The sequence below is a fragment of the Hyla sarda genome, chromosome 5, assembly GCF_029499605.1.
Source record: "Hyla sarda isolate aHylSar1 chromosome 5, aHylSar1.hap1, whole genome shotgun sequence".
Taxonomy (NCBI): domain Eukaryota; kingdom Metazoa; phylum Chordata; class Amphibia; order Anura; family Hylidae; genus Hyla; species Hyla sarda.
In genome coordinates, this window is record NC_079193.1 from 212582477 (window position 1) to 212604339 (window position 21863).

Below are 21863 nucleotides of genomic sequence, written 5' to 3' on the forward strand. Positions count from 1 at the left end.
CTGAGAGTTTGAAGAGCATAGTGGTCTCCTTCCAGAGGCGTAGCTTGTAGCTTCTGGGCCCCGATGCAAAATCTGCAACAGGGCCTCATGTGCCAAATATAATACTGGTCTCTTATTGGGCAGATGTGTTTTGGGGCCCCATAGGCACTAGGGCCCTGGTATGACTGCTACCTCTGCTACCTCTATATCTATGTCCCTGCCTCCATCATTCTTAAATAGAAGGTGTTTGGAACAATCAGGAGTCTTCCTAGAGCTGGCCACTCCAGTAAACTAAGTAATTGAAGGGAGAAGGGCCGTGGTAAGAGAGATGACCACGAGCCCAATGGTCACCCTGGATGAGCCCCAAAGATCCTGTGTACAGATCAAAAATCTCCCAGAATTCCAACCATTACTGCATCACTCAACCAATTTGGCCGTAATTGCAGAGTGGCCAGAAAGAAACCTCTCCTCAGTAAATGACAAATGAAAGCCCACCAGGAGTTTGAAAAAAGCTTCTAAAGGACTATTAGACTGTGAGAAAGGTTCTCTGGTCTGATGAAACCAAGATTAAATTTTTTGGCCTCAAATTTAAGCATCATGTCTGGAGGAAACCAGTCACTGCTCATTGCCTACCCAATACTATCCATACAGTGTTTGTCAGCGGCTGGGACAGGGAGACAGGTCAGAGTTAAGAGAAAAATGAATGGAGCAAAGTACAGACCAAGAAAGCTCTGGACCTCAGACTGGGCTGAAGGTTCACCTTCCAACAAGGCAATATCCCTAAGCACACAGCTAAGACACCACTGAAATGGCTTAGGGCAGGGCTTAAATTTGTTAATATTGTTAATAATCTAGGAGCCAACAAAAAAAGTTAGGAGGACGCTGCACATCACTTTACGCAACAGGACGTAATGTGACATTATATGATCAGTCATTAGTGTCCTCTTATCTTCCCCTGTGTGTCAGTTATTAATGTCCCACAAAATCACACAAAAATTATCAATGGAAATTAGGGCTGCAGCTAATGATTATTTTAATAATCGATTAATTGTCGATTATTTTATTGATTAATCGGAAAAACTTCAAAATGCCAAAATAAGGGGTTCAGTTGATTCTACTTGAAGAATTATGTACAATGGCCATATTAAAAGTATTCTAGCATGTCATGTGACCAAACAACAGCAATTTTTGACATTTTATTTTTTACCTATGTGTCACAGTCATAAGTGTCTCATCTGTGAAAAAATAAACTGTTTTACACACCACCATCTCTGTTCCCACAATGATCCCTTGTTCTGCCATGCTAAACATCGGATGTCTTTGGTGCTCCTGTGTACAGCAGTGATTGCCTTGAGTACGGAGTGCCACTGCCAAGGCTGCTGATTGGCTGTGGCGGTCACCTGATGTCCGCTGCTTCTGTAACACTGGAGCACCAACCATAGATAGAATGGGGATCACCGAAGGGGCAGGGGTAAGTAAAAACTTTTTTTTTTTTTGTTAAGGATGTACAGGGCTGACAAAAACCTGGATGCCACCATGGCAGTTTTAGTCGCATTGGCAACCCAGCACCCGGGATTTTTCAAGCCCTGGCTTAGGGACAGTTCTGTAAATGGTCTGAATACTTATGTCAATGCAATTTTTCCTTCTCACTAAATTAGCTTAGATTTCTAAAATTCTGTTTTCACTTTGTCATTATGGTGTGTTAAGTGCAGAATGATGGAGGAAAACTAGGTTTTTCTTTTTTTATTTTAGCCCAAGTTTGCAACATAACAAAAGTGAATGTCTAGACACTTCCAGGATGTGCTGAACATTAAGAGAAGTGAAACAACAGCTTCATAAAGTCAGCAGAGTTGTAGGACAGGTTTCTTGGGCATAGTAGACATTTTAGCTAGTGAAAGCACATGGTAGAGCAGGATTTTATGAGTACAGTTTACTTGGGGCAGCAGCTTTATTTAGATATTTATTTGGCATCCACATGTGCACACTGTCATTTATACACGTATATTTGTTTCTTTATACAAACAGTTCAGCATTGTTAAGATTTTTGAACAATGATCTATTGTTATAAAAATAACACATTTACAATAATATGAATGATGATGAACATGCTGAGAATCAATTGGATAATAATATAATGTAATCATAGAATATTTGGTGCATTCAGACATGACCTAATATAGAGGTAACAGACGGAATATAAAGGAAAATGCACACATATTTACAGAGGGTTGTGTGCTTTAGATACCTTATGCCCAACTCTTTGTTCAGAATGCTGGGGTGCCGGACCAGAGATTTTGGGGGACCCAACCATCTTAACCCTTAAAGGGGTACTCCACTGGAAAACATTTTTTTTAAATCAATTGATGACAGAAACTTATAAAGATTTGTAAATTACTAATTTAAAAAATCTTAAACCTTCTAGTACTTCTAAGCTTCTGTATGCTCCCTGTCAGGATCCGGACTGGAATGCAGAGAGGACACTGGAGGTGGATCCTCTGTGTCAGTAAGGTGATAAAAACAAGCAATCTCCAGGTAGCAGAGCGGGATCAATGGAAGCGCTGAGACCAGATAAGAAGTTAAAAGGATTTATTTCCCATAATGCAACGCGTTTCACGGTCACCCGCTTCCTCAGGCATGTTGGGTTTAGCAGATTATATAGGGATATATATAGGGAAAAGGGGTTAACCCCTTCAAGGAGGAAAATTTAATTAACCCCTTGAGGGGTCAAGCCCTTTAAGCCCTTCACAACAAGATAGAAGCACATAATAACATCACAACAAAGTACCCAATAAAACAAATACAATACAATTAAAAACAAATATTAAATTTTAACAAAAAAATATTAAAAATATTATAGTACTATATATATAAAAATATTTTTAATATTTTTTTTGTTAAAATTTAATATTTGTTTTTAATTGTATTGTATTTGTTTTATTGGGTACTTTGTTGTGATGTTATTATGTGCTTCTATCTTGTTGTGAAGGGCTTAAAGGGCTTGACCCCTCAAGGGGTTAATTAAATTTTCCTCCTTGAAGGGGTTAACCCCTTTTCCCTATATATACCTTGTAATCTGCTAAACCCAACATGCCTGAGGAAGCGGGTGACCGTGAAACGCGTTGCATTATAGGAAATAAATCCTTTTAACTTCTTATCTGGTCTCAGCGCTTCCATTGATCCTGCTCTGCTACCTGGAGATTGCTTGTTTTTATCGTGATTCTATTTCAGCGGGACGAAGCTGCAGAGACCCTTTGATGATACACCCTGTTCCATTGTTGTACTTGGTTGGAGTACAACTTCATGTGGTAAGCGCAATTCACACTTAGCGTTACCAACTCACCTTTGGTGTTACACTACGGAGCGCATCCGTTTGTGCTTTTTTTATTTCAGTAAGGTGATGGCGTGGGCTGTACCAGGGGAACGGAATCTAAGGGGTTACTGGTTTTCACCAGAGCCCACCGCAAAGCGGGATGGACTTGCAGCGGCAGGTAACCCCCAGGTCGTTCCACCCGATAGCGACTCAACCCCACTGACAGCTGAGACAGGCGCGGTACACAGGGACAAGGCAAGAGCAAGGTCGGACGTAGCAGAAGGTCAGGGCAGGCAGCAAAGGGTCGTAGTCAGGGGCAACGGGCAAGGGTATGGATACACAGGCTTAGGATACACAAAACGCATTCTCAGGGCACTAGGGTAACAAGATCCCGCGAGGACAGGAAGGGGAAGTGGGTTTATATAGGAATGGAGGTGATTGCACTTGATTGGGCCAGGCACCAATTAGTGGTACACTGGCCCTTTAAATTTCAGAGAGCCGGCGCGCGCGCGCCCTAGAGAGCGGGGCCGCGCACTCCGGGACATGACAGCCGGGGAACGGGACAGGTGAGACGATTGGGATGTGACCCGCGGGCGGGCGCGTCCCACTACGCGGATCGCATCCCCGCCGGCAGCAACAGTGCAGAGCTCCCGGTCAGCGGGTCTGAACGGGGCGCTGCAGATAGACGAACGCCGCGAGCGCTCCAGGGGGGAGCAGGGACCCGGAGCGCTCGGCGTAACACTCCCTCCACAGGAAGTTCTTTTCTTTTTTGAATTTCCTTTCTGTCTAACCACAGTGCTCTCTGCTGACACCGCTGTCCATTTCAGGAACTGTCCAGAGCTATGGGGATTTGCTCCTACTCTGGACAGTTCGTAAAATGGACAGAGGTGTCAGCAGAGAGCACTGTGGTCAGACATAAAGGAAATTCAAAAAGAAAAGAACTTCCTGTGGAGCATACAGAAGCTTAGAAGTACTAGAAGGATTAAGATTGTTTAATAGATGTAATTTTCAAATCTGTTTAACTTTCTGGCACCAGTTAATTAACATTTTTTTTTCCCAGCGGAGTTCCCCTTTTAGATCGTTAGGGGCTGGCTGTTGTTTTTACGAAGTGCCCAATGTTTACTTAAGCAAAAAAGATGGGTTAGCCCTTCCTAACATACACATAAAGCTCTGTATGAATTTCAGGCAATGTGGTATAACACAAAGTAAAAAACAAAACTAGTGCCAGTTAGCACCTCATTAGCATATACCGAAAATAGAAGATTACGGCCGAATGGCGCGGCGAATCCGGGCACGGTAAGCATCAAGCTGAACAGCGTCCCCCGCACTACCAGCTGGTACCGCTGGTTAGTGCGGGGGGAGAAAGCTGAGAGTTTTCCTTTAAGAGTGTGATTGACTGAGGCTGCACACACCTCCCAGCTAAGAGGAGCATGACTCATCAGTGCAGGGCAGAAACCTTGTGGTCTGTGTTTCTCAGGAGGGTGGGGGCTGCTTTCAGAGAGGGACTTTGGACCGAGATACAGTGGATGGCTGGATGAGGTATTTTCCTCACTCCCTGCATGTAAGTGACAACTGAAAGAAGGGAAACTGCTCTATATAGCTAATGAATGATATTTTGACTATTAAATAGGTTGGTGAGAGAGAAAGGATGGCCTATGGGTTAAGTTCACCGGAGTATCTCTTTAACAACTTAAAGTGCCACACTTATTTATTAGAATAACTACCTACCTACCTCGGCTTTCAATGTGACAATGTGAGATTATCTCCGGAGTTATGTCCCACCATGTCTTCTGTATTTGCATATTAATCGGCGCTGGTCTCCACGTCCTAGTGGCTGGTCACGTGCGCGAATGAGCCAACTGAGGGCTCATGTGCATGGCTCCAGCATGCAATTCAATGAAGATAGAAGAGGATCTTCGGTGGGACACAACTCAAGACCTAAGGTACGTATGTTAGTAAGTGACCCCTCAATAGACTCCTGTTCACCCACACTATAACCCAGTGTATTGGGTTTAGTGTGGATGAATAGGATCACCATTTTCTTTTAAAGGTTGGAACAAATCCCTTTATTCATAGATGAGCCATTCTGTAGCCACAAAAAACAACTGCATAGCTTTTCAATTTGGACATGCTGACTTCTCGATCAGAATGCAAATCTCGATAAAGGAAGTGGCTTTGGTAGTTACATGAATTACATTAAAATTATTAGCATGCAGTGTATTCTGTGGAGGTATATTCTTCAATCTGTCGCTGAAAGTACATGAAACCTCATAGGAGTTTGGTTGGCAGATGCCTGCAGTAGTTCTCTGTGTTCTGGCCAACAACAAAGAAATACAGACAGCTCATGTAGATATCGTTGCCGTAAAAATACATACCGCATGACTGTGAGTCATCAGTGCAAGCTAGTTGAACAGGGATCATTATTTATGGCACACTGGTTTAAACTGTGCAGTTACATGAAGGTAGTATACATGATCACAGGTGCATGGTCACGAGGATCCTATACATGACCTTATGAAGTCGTATACTAGCTATGTCACTTTAGCACAAGCATTTCCCTACCAGCTTACACTGTTATAACAGGTATAAATCCATTTTAAGTATTTGGAACAGTACATCCCTTCTCCCTCTTGTTTGCCATAGTAAAGGTTTCTACGCTCTAATCTAAAGTAAACAATGAAAAGAAATCCAGCTACGAACGGTTGGAGGCTGCCCAACAAAATAGCATATAATGGAAGAGATGTTAAGTAGTCATAAGGTTCTCTAATAAAAAATTCCTATATACATAACCACAAAGAGCGACAGGACAGCTCTGTTGTGTTTCATCATATAGAATAAATTGTAGACCATACAGAGTAACAAAAGAAAGCAGATTAAAGACCCTCCTCCTAGTCACATGTCTGTGATGTCTCAGAGGTACATTCGATGTCAGAAATGTAGAAAATGAAGCGACACCCATCACAGTTTAGCGGGTTTGACCCACAGACAGTGGTCACCTAACCTTATCAGCGCTGCAAATGGATTAACACACAGCAGTTAGTGGATAAGAATGAACCATTTATGAGGCCAGATGAACCGGTTGTAGCCTCTGAGCGCACTGAACGTCTCTGCAGTCCTGGTCCGGCTATGATGTCCATTTAGGAGCAACTATTACCGTTTCTGGCGGTGAGTGCGGATAATATTCTTTTCTTTTGCTACACACGATGATCCCTTTATGAAACAACATAAAGTGGTTCTAAATGTGCAGTGTGTTGCATTAGGGTAAACACATCACGATGGAATTAAAATCACAAATCTAAAGTGGTAGTCTGTTTAAAATATAATATATTTATAGAGGAATTATTAATGAAGGCAAGCATATCTTACAAAATAGTGCACTCGTGATAAATGGTTAGTAGCATAAAAAGTAAACAAATAAATCAAAGGGGTATTCCAGCAATTATTTTTTGTTCGACTATGGTACAGGGGCTGTAAAGTTAGTGTAATTCATAAAATAGTGTCTGTACCTGTGTGTGACGGTGGTCTTGCAATTATTCTGTGAATTTTACCCCAATATTTTTAACAGCATATAAAATTACTCAGGTCTCAAGTTTTCCCTGGTTGCAGTGCGGCCATGACATCACTAATCAGGTGTGCAAAGGGAGCCTGTCCTACTTCAATGGGTGGAGCGACCGTTGGGTGGGAGGGAGATCATTCTTCAACTAATTGTATTTTTGCAACAGCTGTAGGCACCCTGCTTAGAAAACACTGATCTTTTGAAAGGAATGTGGGTGGGAGGAAAGTGACCTCACACTTAAAAATAAGGATCTATGGATATGTAGTTTGAGAGAACGAACTCCAACAGGAAATACCCAGTTCACAAAAAGATAGCCACAGCATTATGGTAATCTCACAATATAGCCATTTATCCCACAGACAAGCACAGATCCTTTTTAAGCATGTTCATTACTGTCTGGCAGGCATGTACTAAAATCACCTTATGGTGGATAAACCCTTTAAATCTAATATGCCATAATAGAAAAGAAAATACATCCTAATGAAGTATAAAACGGGGAAGTACACTAGATAAAAAAAAGATATATATCCGTATATTAAAAGACATACAGACTATAAAAAATATCACAGACATCATAAACATAGAATATTGGTCTTCCCTTGTTATGTAAATAAAAAAAAAATATTTTATATAAATATTATGCAAAATCATAAAACTTAGTTAAATACAAGAGTAAAGGATAAATCGAATCTAGAAGAACCTCCTAAATAAGGGAAAAGAGACCAATAGGCAAAAAAGAATTGATGATGAGTGAAAACATACCGATCCGGCTATTGTGGGTATGAGTAACCAATGATAAATAAATGCTAATGAATGTCTGACAAAAAAAACACATGTCACAAAGTATAACCTAAAAGAGGAGAAGTGGCAACTTGGCTTCAAAGGAACCTGGCTCACGGAGCTGAACGACCAGACAGGTGAGTACTCTTGAAAGAGGATTTATTGACCAAAATGCAATGCGTTTCGCTGCGCAGCTTCCTCAGGCATAGCAAAGGGAGTGTACAACAGGTTTAAATAGGTAAGATTTAACCGTTTACATACCAAGTCTACAAGCAGGGAAAGCATAATCGCAATCACCTGTGTGCAACATTACCCATGTTGTGGATAGTCGTGAAGGCTCCGTACACACAGAGCCCTCCCGACACCACAACATGCGGTTTACAATTAGATATCCCATACAATTAGATACCCCGGCAACAGGTAATCATAAAACCGGGGATGGAGGAGGCAATGGGGCAGCGGCGCCGATAGCCAGGGGGAGAGAAGCAGCAGCAGCAGGGCTATAGACCCCAGGAAAGGCAGGGGGGAGAGAAGCGGGCAGCGACGGCCTCTCTCCCCCTGCCTTTCCTGAGGGCTTCTGCGGGGTCAGAAAAATCGGGTGGGGGGGGGGGGATGGGGGAGGTAATGGGGCAGTGGTGCCGGCAGTCTCTGGACCACAGGATAGGCAGGGGCAGAGAAGCCGGCAGCGACGGCAGGTCTCTGGACCTGCAAAAGCCGCTGCAGTTCATTGATTTAAAGCACCCGCTTTAAATCATTGAACTGCAGCGGCTTATCGGCGTATAACACGCAGATAGACTTTAGGCAAAAAAATTTAGCCTAAAAAATGCGTGTTATAAACCGATAAATAGGGTATGTTATCATGGGTATCATTTTAATTGTATTGACCTAAAGAATAAAGAACACATGTCATTTTTACTGTAAATTGTACGGCGTGAAAACGAAACCTTCCAAAATTAGCAAAATTGCGGTTTTCTTTTTACTTTCACCGCACAAATAGTATTTTTTTGGTTGCGCCATACATTTTATGGTAAAGTCAGTAATGGCATTACAACGGACAACTGGTCAAGCAAAGAACAAGCCCTCATACTAGTCTAACTGGTCGACCACGTTTTTGCCTGCGGTCAGGAAACCGCATACGGCCGAAAAAGCAGCCGACCGGAGGCTGCGGTTCTCTCTTGTCGGCTCATAGACATACACTAAATACGGTTCCCGAATACGGCTGAGTGCGCGCGCGCCGCGATTAAGCCCCGCCCCCCTCCTCCCAGCCGTATATGGGAGCCGTATTTAACAAAACGTGGTGTGAACCCAGCCTTATCTTTATCTGTCAGTGGCTTTAATGTTATGACTGGATGGATGGATGGATGGATGATCTAAAAATAAAAAGCTCTGTTGTCATTTTCACTTCCTAAAGAAACCTATGAAAGAAACAATAAAGTGTTTCCAAAAAGACATGTAAAATGCCCTATTATTATAAACACAATGATAAAGCCTTGGTAACAAAAACACAGCATGGTGTTGAGCTTATCGAGAAATAGCTAATGTATACAAAATGACACAAAAGAAAACTCCAACACTACATTCTTTTCAGTAACAAAAGTGTGATAATTATGTTATTTAAGATTGTTATTGTCTGGTGTGCCTCAGTGTGTTATAGGCAGTTAATGTAGTTTTTATGTGGCAGCCCAGAGAGAATGTAGATATCACAATAGGAAGAACACCTGTGGGATTTCTGGGACCTGTAGTCACATTGGCACAAGGGTTTCCACAGGATTCTCCCACGCTCTGTGGGCTGGCACAGTGATGCCAGTGTTTATGGTTCCCTCGGAGCACACAATGTATCATTTTCAGCCCCATGGTGTTTAGAGTGCCAGTAGTGATGTCAAGTGTAAAGAACGCATAGGCTTTACTGAAGACAGTCAAGTTCTTCCACAGATGGACACAAAGTTTCCTAGTCCAATAATCTTTATGTAGCTGGAGCTTGATATTCCATAATATGTAGTGTGATAGGGTGTCTGGATCCAGAAGACACATGTAAAATAAGTTATGGCAGGTCTGGTGCAAGGATTTTGCCACCCTGGGCAAAAGCTAATTTTGTCACTTCCTTGCCCGTTGGCCCGCCCTTTGACATGACCCACCTTACTACTGGGGAGACACACTGTAACAAACCCCCTCCTTATGTTATTATCTTACTACTGGGGAGACACACTGTAACAAACCCCCTCCTTATGTTATTATCTTACTACTGGGGTGACACACTGTAACAAACTTCCTCCCCATGTAATCACCTTACTACTGGGGTGACACACTGTAACAAACCCCCTCATTATGTTATCTTACTACTGGGGTGACACACTGTAACAAACCTCCTCATTATGTTATCTTACTACTGGGGAGACATACTGTAACAAACTTCCTCCCCATGTAATCACCTTACTACTGGGGTGACACACTGTAACAAACCTCCTCATTATGTTATCTTACTACTGGGGAGACATACTGTAACAAACTTCCTCCCCATGTAATCACCTTACTACTGGGGTGACACACTGTAACAAACTTCCTCCCCATGTAATCACCTTACTACTGGGGTGACACACTGTAACAAACCCACTCCTCATGTAATATCCTTACTACTGGGGTGACACACTGTAACAAACCCCCTCCTTATGTTATCTTACTACTGGGGTGACACACTGTAACAAACTTCCTCCCCGTGGAATCACCTTACACTGGGGTGACATACTGTAACAAGCCCCCTCCTTATGTTATTATCTTACTACTGGGGTGACACACTGTAACAAACCTCTCCTCATGTAATTACCTTACTACTGGGGTGACACACATCAGGGGGCTTGGTGCTGCTGGCTGAGATAATTGAGTGAGTGGTTCAGTGGCTGTCTAACTTTCTTGTGCCGAATAGGGCGGTGCCCCCATCAATAGAGCGCTCTAGGCAGCTGCCTGTTTTGCCTATAGGCAGAGCCGTCCCTGAATTATGAATTGATTTTCATTTTATTCAGTGAAATTGATCTATCAACCAGGAAGAATTCTGGCTCCTTGGTGTCTTTTAACCCCTTAAGGACCGGGGGTTTTTCCGTTTTTGCATTTCCATTTTTTGCTCCTTGCCTTTAAAAAATCATAACTCTTCAATTTTGCACCTAAAAATCCATATGATTGCTTATTTTTTGCGCCACCAATTCTACTTTGTAATGACGTCAGTCATTTTGCCCAAAAATCTACGGTGAAACGTAAAAAAAAATCATTGTGCAACAAAATTGAAAAAAAAACGCAGTTTTGTAACTTTTGGGGGCTTCCGTTTCTACGTAGTACATTTTTCGGTAAAAATGACACCTTATCTTTATTCTGTAGCTCCATACGATTAAAATGATACCCTACTTATATAGGTTTGATTTTCTCGTACTTCTGGAAAAAAATCATAACTTCATGCAGGAAAATTAATACGTTTAAAATTGTCATCTTCTGACCCCTATAACTTTTTTATTTTTCCGTGTATGGGGCGGTATGAGGGCTCATTTTTTGCGCCGTGATCTGAAGTTTTTAACGGTACAATTTTTGCATTTATAGGACTTATTGATCGCATTTTATATCATTTTTAAATGATATAAAAAGTGACCAAAAATGCACTATTTTGGACTTTGGAATTTTTTTGCGCGCACGCCATTGACTGAGCGGTTTAATTAATGATATATTTTTATAATTCGGACATTTCCACACGCGGTGATACCATATATGTTTATTTTTATTTACACTGTGTTTTTTTTTTTTATGGGAAAAGGGGGGTGATTCAAACTTTTAATAGGGAAGGGGTTAAATGATCTTTATTCACTTTTTTTTGCAGTGTTATAGCTCCCATAGGGACCTATAACACTGCACACACACTTCTCATAGGAAACCAGTGATAGACGATTCTGCCGCTTGACTGCTCATGCCTGGATCTCAGTCATTCGGTGATCGGACAGCGAGGAGGCAGGTAGGGACCCTCCCGCTGTCCTGTAAACTGTTCGGGATGCCGCGATTTCGCCGCGGCTATCCCGAACAGCCCACTGAGTTAACCGGCAGCTTTCACTTTCGCTTTTAGCCGCGCGGCTCAGCTCTGAGCTAAAGGGTTAATAGCGCGCGGCGCCGCAATCGGCGCTGCGCGCTATTAGCGGTGGGTCCTGGCTTCACTATGATGCTGGGCCCGCCGTGATATGATGCGGGGTTACCGTGTAACCCCGCGTTATATCACGGGAGCAGGACCGAGGACGTACCAGTACGTCCTTGGTCCTTAAGGGGTTAAACAGGTAATAAGCTGAGATTAGGAGCATTCTAATGCTACTAATATCACCTGTTAACTGTATAAAAGTCACCTGTCCACAGAAGCAATCAATCATCTTCCAAACTCTCCACCATGGCCAATACCAAAGAGCTCTCCGAGGATGTCAGGGACAAGACTGTAGACTTACACAAGGCTGGAATGGGCTACAAGACCCCCCCCAAGCAGCGTGAGAAGTTTACAACAGTTGGCGCAATTATTTGCAAATGAAAGAAAAACAAAATTACTGTCAATTTCCTCCGGTCTGGGGCTCCATGCAAGATCTGTGGAGGTTCTATGATCATAAGAACCGTGGAGAATCAGCAAAACCTGCATGGGCATGCTGGGAGTTGTAGTTTTGCAACAGCTCAAAGCACACTGGTTTGGGAAACACAGCCATAGACTAATGCAGTGAAAGAGTCAGAATTAATTGACAGCCAGAAAGTGAAGCACTTGTGGGTCTGCAGACTGAGACCCAATGCCATCTAAACTTTTGATTTGAACACAGGAACATTTCGAACCATATATTGAGTGTTGGTCCCTGTAAGGAAAAAAAAAAAAGAATGTTGGATTGCTCTGCAGTAGTACTGACAAAAAAGTCTATGAATAGGCCTTACTCACTTTGCTAGTGGTGGTAGATACCCAGTCCAAGTAATAATTATCTACCAAGGAGTAGTGTTGCTCGCGAATATTCGCAATGCCAATTTTATTCGAGAATATCGCATATTCGCGAATATAGCACTATATATTCATAATTACGAATATTCCTTTTTTTACACATCACAGTGATCATCCCTCTCTGCTTCCAGCTTGTGTGGTGTAAGTAAGGAGCTAATACTACTGTGTGAGACTGGCGTGCGAATGTTCGCACATGTGATAATTTGCATATGCTAATTTTCACATATGCAAATTTTCGGTTATGCCTATTTTTGCATATGCAAATTTTCGCATACACGAATTTTCGCATATGCGAAAATAAAGCACGAATATTACGAATATGCGAATTTAGCGAATATATGCCGAATATTCGTCCATATATTCGTGAAATATCGCGAATTCGAATATGGCCAATGCCGCTCAACACTACCAAGGAGGCGCCTAGACAGGTTGGCTTACTGTGGTGTAGATATCATTGAGAAGACCTGCACTCGTTGTTACGGGTATTATGGTTCCTTATGGCAGGGTGTAAGATACAGACGACCATGATGTGTAGGCCATGTGGCACTAACTCTGACTAAAAGCCTTTGAAAAGTAAGTGTTTGCAGAAGAGTACTTGTTTAACTATTCTTTTTATGGCTAGTCAATTCCCCCACAAGCATGATTAAGAAGAAAAAAATGTACTGTTTTACAGGGGTACTCTGATGGATTTTTCAAATCAACTGGTGCCGGAAAGTTAAACAGATTTGTAAATTACTTCTATTAAACATTATTAATCCTTCTAGTACTTATCAACTGCTATATGCTCCAGAGGAAGTTGTGTAGTTTTTTTCAGTCTGACCACAGTGCTCTCTGCTGACACCTCTGTCCATGTCAGCAACTGCCCAGAGCAGAAAAAAATCCCCATAGCAAACCTCTTCTACTCTGGACAGTTCCTGACATGGACAGAAGTGTCAGCAGACAGCACTGTGGTCAGACAGAAAAGAACTTCCTCTGTAGTATACAGCAGCTGATAAGTACTGGAGGAGAGCGATGGCCATGCAGGGGATCCTGAAGAGGACGGTCCGGAGCATCGGGGACGGTCCGGAGCATGAGTGACACTCACCGCAGCACACGGGGCACCTTGAAAGGCTATCCGGCAGCAGCTGAAGCAGTGTGCGCTGCCAGATAGCCGTTTATGCGATGGCCCTGACACACAAAAGCATCGGATGTTGATGCTGCCTTCAACATGCGATGCCCTCTGAGAGGCCATCGTATGTTGAAATTATTGTATGTCGGGGCCATCGTATGTTGGGAGGTCACTGTATTGTTTTCCACCAGAGTACCCCTTTAAACTGATGTTAATCCAACTGAGAATCTTTAGAGACAACTGAACTAAGTATTAGGGACAGGTGCCTTTCATATTGTCCATGCTATACTAGGTTTATTTCTTTTTTTAAATGACTGGATGCACATTGAAAGGTCGTTTTTTTGTTGTTGAATGCATTTGATGCTATTAAGATATTCTAAAGACACAGAGTTGGTACATACCCACTTATTTCTGTAGATAGGATAGTGATGATAATTTTTGCATGATAGTTTTTTGGCGTAAAAAAGTTAATTTTTAAGCCCCATTTTGAAGGAAAAGAAAAGTGTGACTTTTATGACAATTTTCTGATATAAGCACTGAAAAATTCCTCCATTAGCTTTTTATCCTAATATCAAGTATGTTAACAAATTTGACTATGTAACTATGAAAGGTAAATTAGAACAAGCATCAACAAGCATATAATAAAAGCCTATAACAATAAAAATAACAAGCATGAAATATATTGTTTGCCATTTTGATTACCATAAGTTTACATTGTACCTCCAGTTTGGGGTAAGGAGGGAATGAATGGTTATTTAACCCCTTAAGGACTCAGCCCATTTTGGCCTTAAGGACTCAGACAATTTAATTTTTACGTTTTCATTTTTTCCTCCTTGCCTTCTAAAAATCATAACTCTTTTATATTTTCATCCACAGACTAGTATGAGGGCTTGTTTTTTGCGCGACCAGTTGTCCTTTGTAATGACATCACTCATTATGTCATAAAATGTATGGCGCAACCAAAAAACACTATTTTTGTGGGGAAATTAAAACGAAAAACGCAATTTTGCTAATTTTGGAAGGTTTCGTTTTCACGCCGTACAATTTATGGTAAAAATGACGTGTGTTCTTTATTCTGAGGGTCAATGCAATTAAAATGATACCCATTATTACATACTTTTATATTATTGTTGTGCTTAAAAAAAATCACAAACTTTTTAACCAAATTAGTACGTTTATAATCCCTTTATTTTGATGACCTCTAACTTTTTTATTTTTCCATATAAGTGGCGGTATGGGGGCTCATTTTTTGCGCCATGATCTGTACTTTTTTTTGATACCACATTTGCATATAAAAAACATTTAATACATTTTTTATAATTTTTTTTAAATAAAATTTATTAAAAAAGTAGGAATTTTGGACTTTTTTTTTTTTTTTCATTCACGCCGTTAACCGTACGGGATCATTAACATTTTATTTTAATATTTCGGACATTTACGCACGCGGCGATACCAAATATGTCTATAAAAAATATTTTTTACGCTTTTTGGGGGTAAAATTGGAAAAAACGGACGTTTTACTTTTTTATTGGGGGAGGGGATTTTCCCCTTTTTTTTACTTTTACTTTTACATTTTTTAAAAATTTTTTTTACACTTGAATAGTCCCCATAGGGGACTATTCATAGCAATACCATGATTGCTAATACTGATCTGTTCTATGTATAGGACATAGAACAGATCAGTATTATCGGTCATCTCCTGCTCTGGTCTGCTCGATCACAGACCAGAGCAGGAGACGCCGGGAGCCGCACGGAGGAAGGAGAGGGGACCTCCGTGCGGCGTTATGAATGATCGGATCCCCGATCCGATCATTCATTCAAATCGCGCACTGCCGCAGATGCCGGGATCTGTATTGATCCCGGCACCTGAGGGGTTAATGGCGGACGCCCGCGAAATTGCGGGCGTCGGCCATTGCCGGCGGTTCCCTGGCTGCGATCAGCAGCCGGGATCAGCCGCGCATGACACGGGCATCGCTCCGATGCCCGCGGTTATGCTTAGGACGTAAATGTACGTCCTGGTGCGTTAAGTACCACCGCACCAGGACGTACATTTACGTCCTGCGTCCTTAAGGGGTTAATACAGTCTCAGTAACAGAACTGATCTTGCTGCAATCTGAAATGATGAGCAAAGCAGTAATCTTAGTATTATTTATGTGCATTCAGAATCTTGCATAAACGGAATATCAATACTGAATATTCAGATCCTGACAAAATTTCTGTAGTAAATAGTGATGAAGGAATGTGAAGATTTGGAGAAGTTTTTGGTGTCTGATTCCTCCCTCTACTTCAGTTTTCACTGATGATGTCAGGAATGGACAGGGAAGGAGTGCACACTATTCTCACCCACATCCCCTGTCCCTGCCTACTTGCATACTTGTCCTAAATAACAGGTCTACAACCACGCAGACAGTCCCTACCTAAATAAGTGAGGGACATTAAAAAGTCAAAACAATAAACTACAATAATAAAGACTCAGGTCAGGGTTCAGTAGGAAAACAGACAGACTAACAAAGCAAAACTAACACACACACACAACAAGTCAAAGTCCACTATCCGCATCAAGCCAGGAGTTGTCAGAGTACCAAATCGCTAATACCAGAGACAATAGTCAGAGAGCAAAGCCAAAGGGAAAAAATGCCAGAAATAACAGATTAAGTAGAAGACTAGCTAGAGTACAAAACTGAGCTCTTTAGCAGGCACTGACTGGAAGTAAACTGCCAGCTTATATAGAGCCAGAGCAGGTGCTCCAATCAAGGTCAGCTGACCAGTCCAAGCAACAAGACCAAACAAAAAGCTCACAGTGCAAGTTAAGGGGGTATTCCAGGAATTTTTTTTATTTGACTATGCTACAGGGGCTGTTAAGTTCGTGTAGTTCATAATATAGTGTTTGTACCTGTGTGTGACAGTTTTCTCACAATTCTTATGGGATTTTCACCCCAATATTTATATTTAATAGCATACAAAATGACTGTTGTCTCAGATTCTTCTCGGGTTGCAATGCGGCCGAGACCTGACTCACTCAGCTGATGACAGGGAGCCTGCCTGCTTCAATGGGTAGAGGGATTGCTTGGTGGGAGAGAGCTCAATCTGCAACTAATTGTATTTTTGCAACAGCTGTAGGCATCCTGATTGAAAAACACAGGTCTTTTGAATGGATACAGCTAATTTATGTCTCAATCGGTGGGGTGGCTGATGTGTGGGAGGGAGGAAAATGGAATTATGGGATTTTTAGGCAAAGAAGGAAACTCAAACAGGAAATACCAGTTCACAAAAAGCTAGCCACAGTATTATGGTGATCTCACAACATATTAGCCCCAAGAAAAGTGCAGATCCTTCCTAAACATGTCCATTACTTTCTGCCAGGTACTAAAATCCCCTTATGGTGGATAACCCCTTTATCCTTCGGTTCCTTACAGATGAGTTACCACAAAAAATACAGAAGGCGTTCAATCTGTGGTAGTGTTCATAGCATTCATGTCACATCTGGGATAGGGAAAGAGTGCAACCTACTGCTTTCCCCAAATCCTCGTTCCTTCCTACATAGACAATCCACCCTAAATGGTGGCCCCCAACTGGGCAACGGTCCCTACACTGGACTATATGCATGGCTGTTAGAGTTTTTTTCCATCACCAGCATGTCTGTGTGACATGTCAAATGTTAACTTTAAAGGGGTACTCCAGCCCCAAGACATCTTATCCCCTATCCAAAGGATAGGAGATAAGATGTCTGATTGTGGGGGTCCTGCTGCTGTGGCCCCCCGCAATCTAGCATGCAGCACCCACCTGTAAGTACTGCCAGAAGCGCTGGAGGTTCTCAGTCTTTTGCCTCCCGACCACGGGGGCGGAGTATCATGACGTGCCCCCTCCCATAGACTTGCGTTGAAGGGGCGGGGCATGATGTCAAATGGGGGTGGAGTCGTGATGTCACGATCCTCCGTCCCCGTGGTTGGGAGGCAAAAGACTGAGAACCTCCAGTGCTTCCGGCAGTACTTACAGGTGGGTGCTGCGTGCTAGATTGCAGGGGTCCCAAGTGGCGGGACCCCTGTGATCAGACATCTTATCCCCTATCCTTTGGATAGGGGATAAGATGTCTTGGGGCCGGAGTACCCCTTTAATGACAGCATGCTTTAATCTCTAGACAACATCAGGCATACATGTATGCCCTTACCGTCTGGGACTTAACGCACAAGAGGGTAAATGTATGCTGGTGAACGCTAAGTGAATATGAAGCGAGTGCACTCGCTTCATAGGTGGAGAGTGACGGCTACTATGAGTAGCTATTTATTCACCGCTACAGAGAAGGAGTGGTGATATAAATGATAGATGCCGGTTAGCTCTGGGTGCTCATCGGACGCCTCCATGTGATTGCGGGGGTCTAATGAGCTAAAATGGAGGAATAGCATATAGTGAATGCAATCTAATAATTGAATATAAAAGTCCCCCTTAAAAAGTGTGACATAAAAAATGTATTGTATTTAACATTATGTAAAAGCCTCTCCCCTTAGAAAAAAAAAATAGTTCCGAACGCTGGCCAGTGGAGTACCCCTTTAATGAGAGTGCCCATTTACGAAAATTCCAAAATTGCATTTTTGATGTGGCTATTGGAATTTATTCTTATAAAGACCTATTTAAGATTTGAAAAGGACCATTACTTGCAGCTACAGGGAATGTCGATGGGGTCCCTTGTGACACCAAGTATTTTCATGTTGGCATTTAAGAATAAGGTGGTATGGCCAAGTAAATTCAGTGAATATATATTAAGATGTGGTCACAATAAGTGGATGGTATTGCTGTCATTTGCACTAGCACTCTTTGACTCCCAGACAAGGAGATGTGCCGAAACGCGCATTGGAGTGGCGCCATCCTGGTCACTGCACTCCTTTTTTTTTGTGATTTGCTCATTAGGTTGGTATAGCTGTTTGTTTGCATGTTTTGCACATGTATGTATAATTTACTTGTATCAGTTTGCACAAGGCACTTTAGTCATAAAATTCCATCTTTTAGGTATTTGTCTATTTAGCTTTACGATATTGGTATACCTTCTGTCTGTGCTATTAATTGTGCAATTCACTTACTACCTTCTGTACTTTTGCTGAGCTGCTTACCTGTGACCTGTTTTATCATAATATTGATGTTTATGACAATACCTGGTGTTGTCGCTTTGTTAGTTGATATCTGTTTTCTTCTTGTTGTCAATTTGTGTTATTTAATAATTTTTTTACGTCTATGTTAATAAAGCTTGTCAATTGTATATGGATTATTCTTAACAAGTTACTTGGCTCTTTTCTTCGTTGTATTTTGGAATTAACCTTGTAATGCCAATACACTATCCAGCGACCATTGGGTTATAGTGACTTGCACACATTACCCTAAAACTTGCTTTATTTTTTATTATCCATATTGTCAAAACAGCAGTGAGATTGTGCACTGTCCACCACAATGTACTCTAAAGCCACAGACTGTAATAATCCATCGAGTCTTGAGCCATCATATCCACCAGTTTTTAGGGAAATTTCACAAGGCCAGTTCATGAGAGAATCATATGCAAGAGAGAAGAGGAATATGAGAAAGAAATGTGGAAAATCATTGAGTTTGTAAAGATGGGCTATGATAGAGTACAAGTACAAAAGGTGGGGTTGGAGGTAAAAATGATCACCATGCAAAGGGACAGTAAGAAGAAAGAGGATAGAATATTATTTGTACCCACATATGTTTGCCATAATTTGATTGAAAAATAAGTGTTTGCCACAGTGACAGCCATATGGGCACCTGATTAAGGAATACCCACAAGTGGTTTATCAGAGAAGAAGATCATTGGCTAGTCAGTTAGTTAGGTCCGATATAAAAAAAAAAGGCACATATGCCCAAACAAAGGTTTTTACAGCCATGTAAGAAAGTTATGTTGGTATGTCTTGGTTTCCAAAATTGCTCTGCTACATTAAAAGGCCAACATATATTACACCCCACCAAAAGAACTAAAGTCCAAGTACGAGGGGACTTCCCAGGTAATGTGGTGTACTTGTTGAAGTTCCCATATGGCATAGTGTATATAGGACAGACTTCTAGACCAGTTAGGATTAGGTTGCATTCACACCAAGTTTTTGCAACACAGTTCCCGTATCCGTTTTCAATGTGAAAACCGTATGGAACCATATTGAAAACCGTATGCATTGACTCTCCATTGAAAACCGTATGCCAAACGATGCATCAGGTTATGTCTGTTTTGCATCCTGTAAGGTTTTATCATTTTTTTTCCCGTAAACAAAACCGTAGTCTACCATCGCCGCATCTAAAGTGAAACTAAACTACCCCCGGCTAGCTCAGAGGGCTGTTTGGGACCGCCACAGTGAAATCGCGGCATCCTGAACAGCTGTAGGACACTAGGCGGGTCCCCTTACCTGCCTCTTGTTGTACGATCGCCGAATGACTGCTCAGTGCCTGAGATCCAGGCATGAGCAATCAAGTGGCAGAATCATCGATCAATGGTTTCCTATGAGAAACCATTGATCAATGTAAAAGATCAGTGTGTGCAGTGTTATAGCCCCTATGGGAGCTATAACCCTGCAAAAAAAAAAAGTGAAAAAGATCACTTCATAAAGATCATTTAACCCCTTCCCTAATAAAAGTTTGAATCACCCCCCTTTTCCCAATCAAAAAAACCCAGTGTAAATAAAAATAAACATATGCGGAATCGCCACGTGCAGCAATGTCCACATTATAAAAATATATCATTAATTAAACCGCACGGTCAATGGCGTACGCGCAAAAAAATTCCAAAGTCCAAAATAGCGTATTTTTTGTCACTTTTTATATCATGAAAAAATGAAAAAAAATATCAAAAAGTCTGATCAATACAAAAATGGTACCGCTAAAAACTTCTGATCATGGCACAAAAAATGAGCCCTCATACCGCCCCATATGTGAATAAATTAAAAAGTTATCGGGGTCAGAAGATGACAATTTTAAACATATAAATTTTCCTGCATGTAGTTATCATTTTTTCCAGAATACAACAAAATGAAACCTATATAAGTAGGGTATCATTTTAATCGTATGGACCTACAAAATAAAGGTAAGGTGTCATTTTTACCGAAACTGCGTAGAAACGGAAGCCCCCAAAAGTTACAAAATGGTATTTTTTTCTTCAATTTTGTCGCACAATGATTTTTTTCCGTTTTGCAGTAGATTTTTGGGTAAAATGACTGATATCATTACAAAGTAGAATTGATTGGCGCAAAAAATACGCCATCATATCGATTTTTAGGTGCAAAATTGAAAGGGTTATGAATTTTAAAGGTAATGAGGAAGAAATGAAAGTGCAAAAATGAAAAAAAAAAAAACCCTGGTCCTTAAGGGGTTAAAAAAATTGCACTAACATACTGTAAGTGAAAAAATATTTTTCTATGTCATAAAGTGGCCTTTAAAATGTTGAATTTGCCTTCACAGACTATATCTTCACGTTTCTCTCACAAGATAGGTTTATTAATATCAGTGATTCACACTCATCCTAAGTCTACAGTACATACTAATTTTATCTGGATTATATTTGTTGAAGATTGAATACAGTAGTTCTCACACTTGAATTATTAATTTCCTTTATATGTAATAGAAGCTTAGCCTTAGAAAGAAAAATATCTAAATTGCTCTGAAGCACACTACACAGATCGTTTCTAACAGTTTACCCGCCACTAATCCAAAAATATAATCCGAAAACTGGGGTATGACATACTAGATATAAAATTAGACCTTTTTAGAAATAATCTCACAAATTATTAAAACTCAACTAAATCACACATGTCAGGGTATATGATAACCAACTGACAACTAGAGCAATGATCTAGCTAGATGCTTACTGCACTTTTTGACCTTTTGCCCTATGTTACACATTTAATGAGACAATTGAACCATAGACAGAATATTATAAAGTTACTTGCAATACTGGGAATAACCAGTAATGGCCTAAACAACCGGTTATGTAGAGGAGTAACAAGCAATTGCTTATAAACACATAATAGTATGGGAAGGAAGATACCTATGGATAACCTATCCCTATACTATGGATAACCTATCCCTATACTCCCTGTAGATGCTCTACTGTGGGCAAACTGCCCCCTACTCTATCAAAAATCCCTAACTGGTG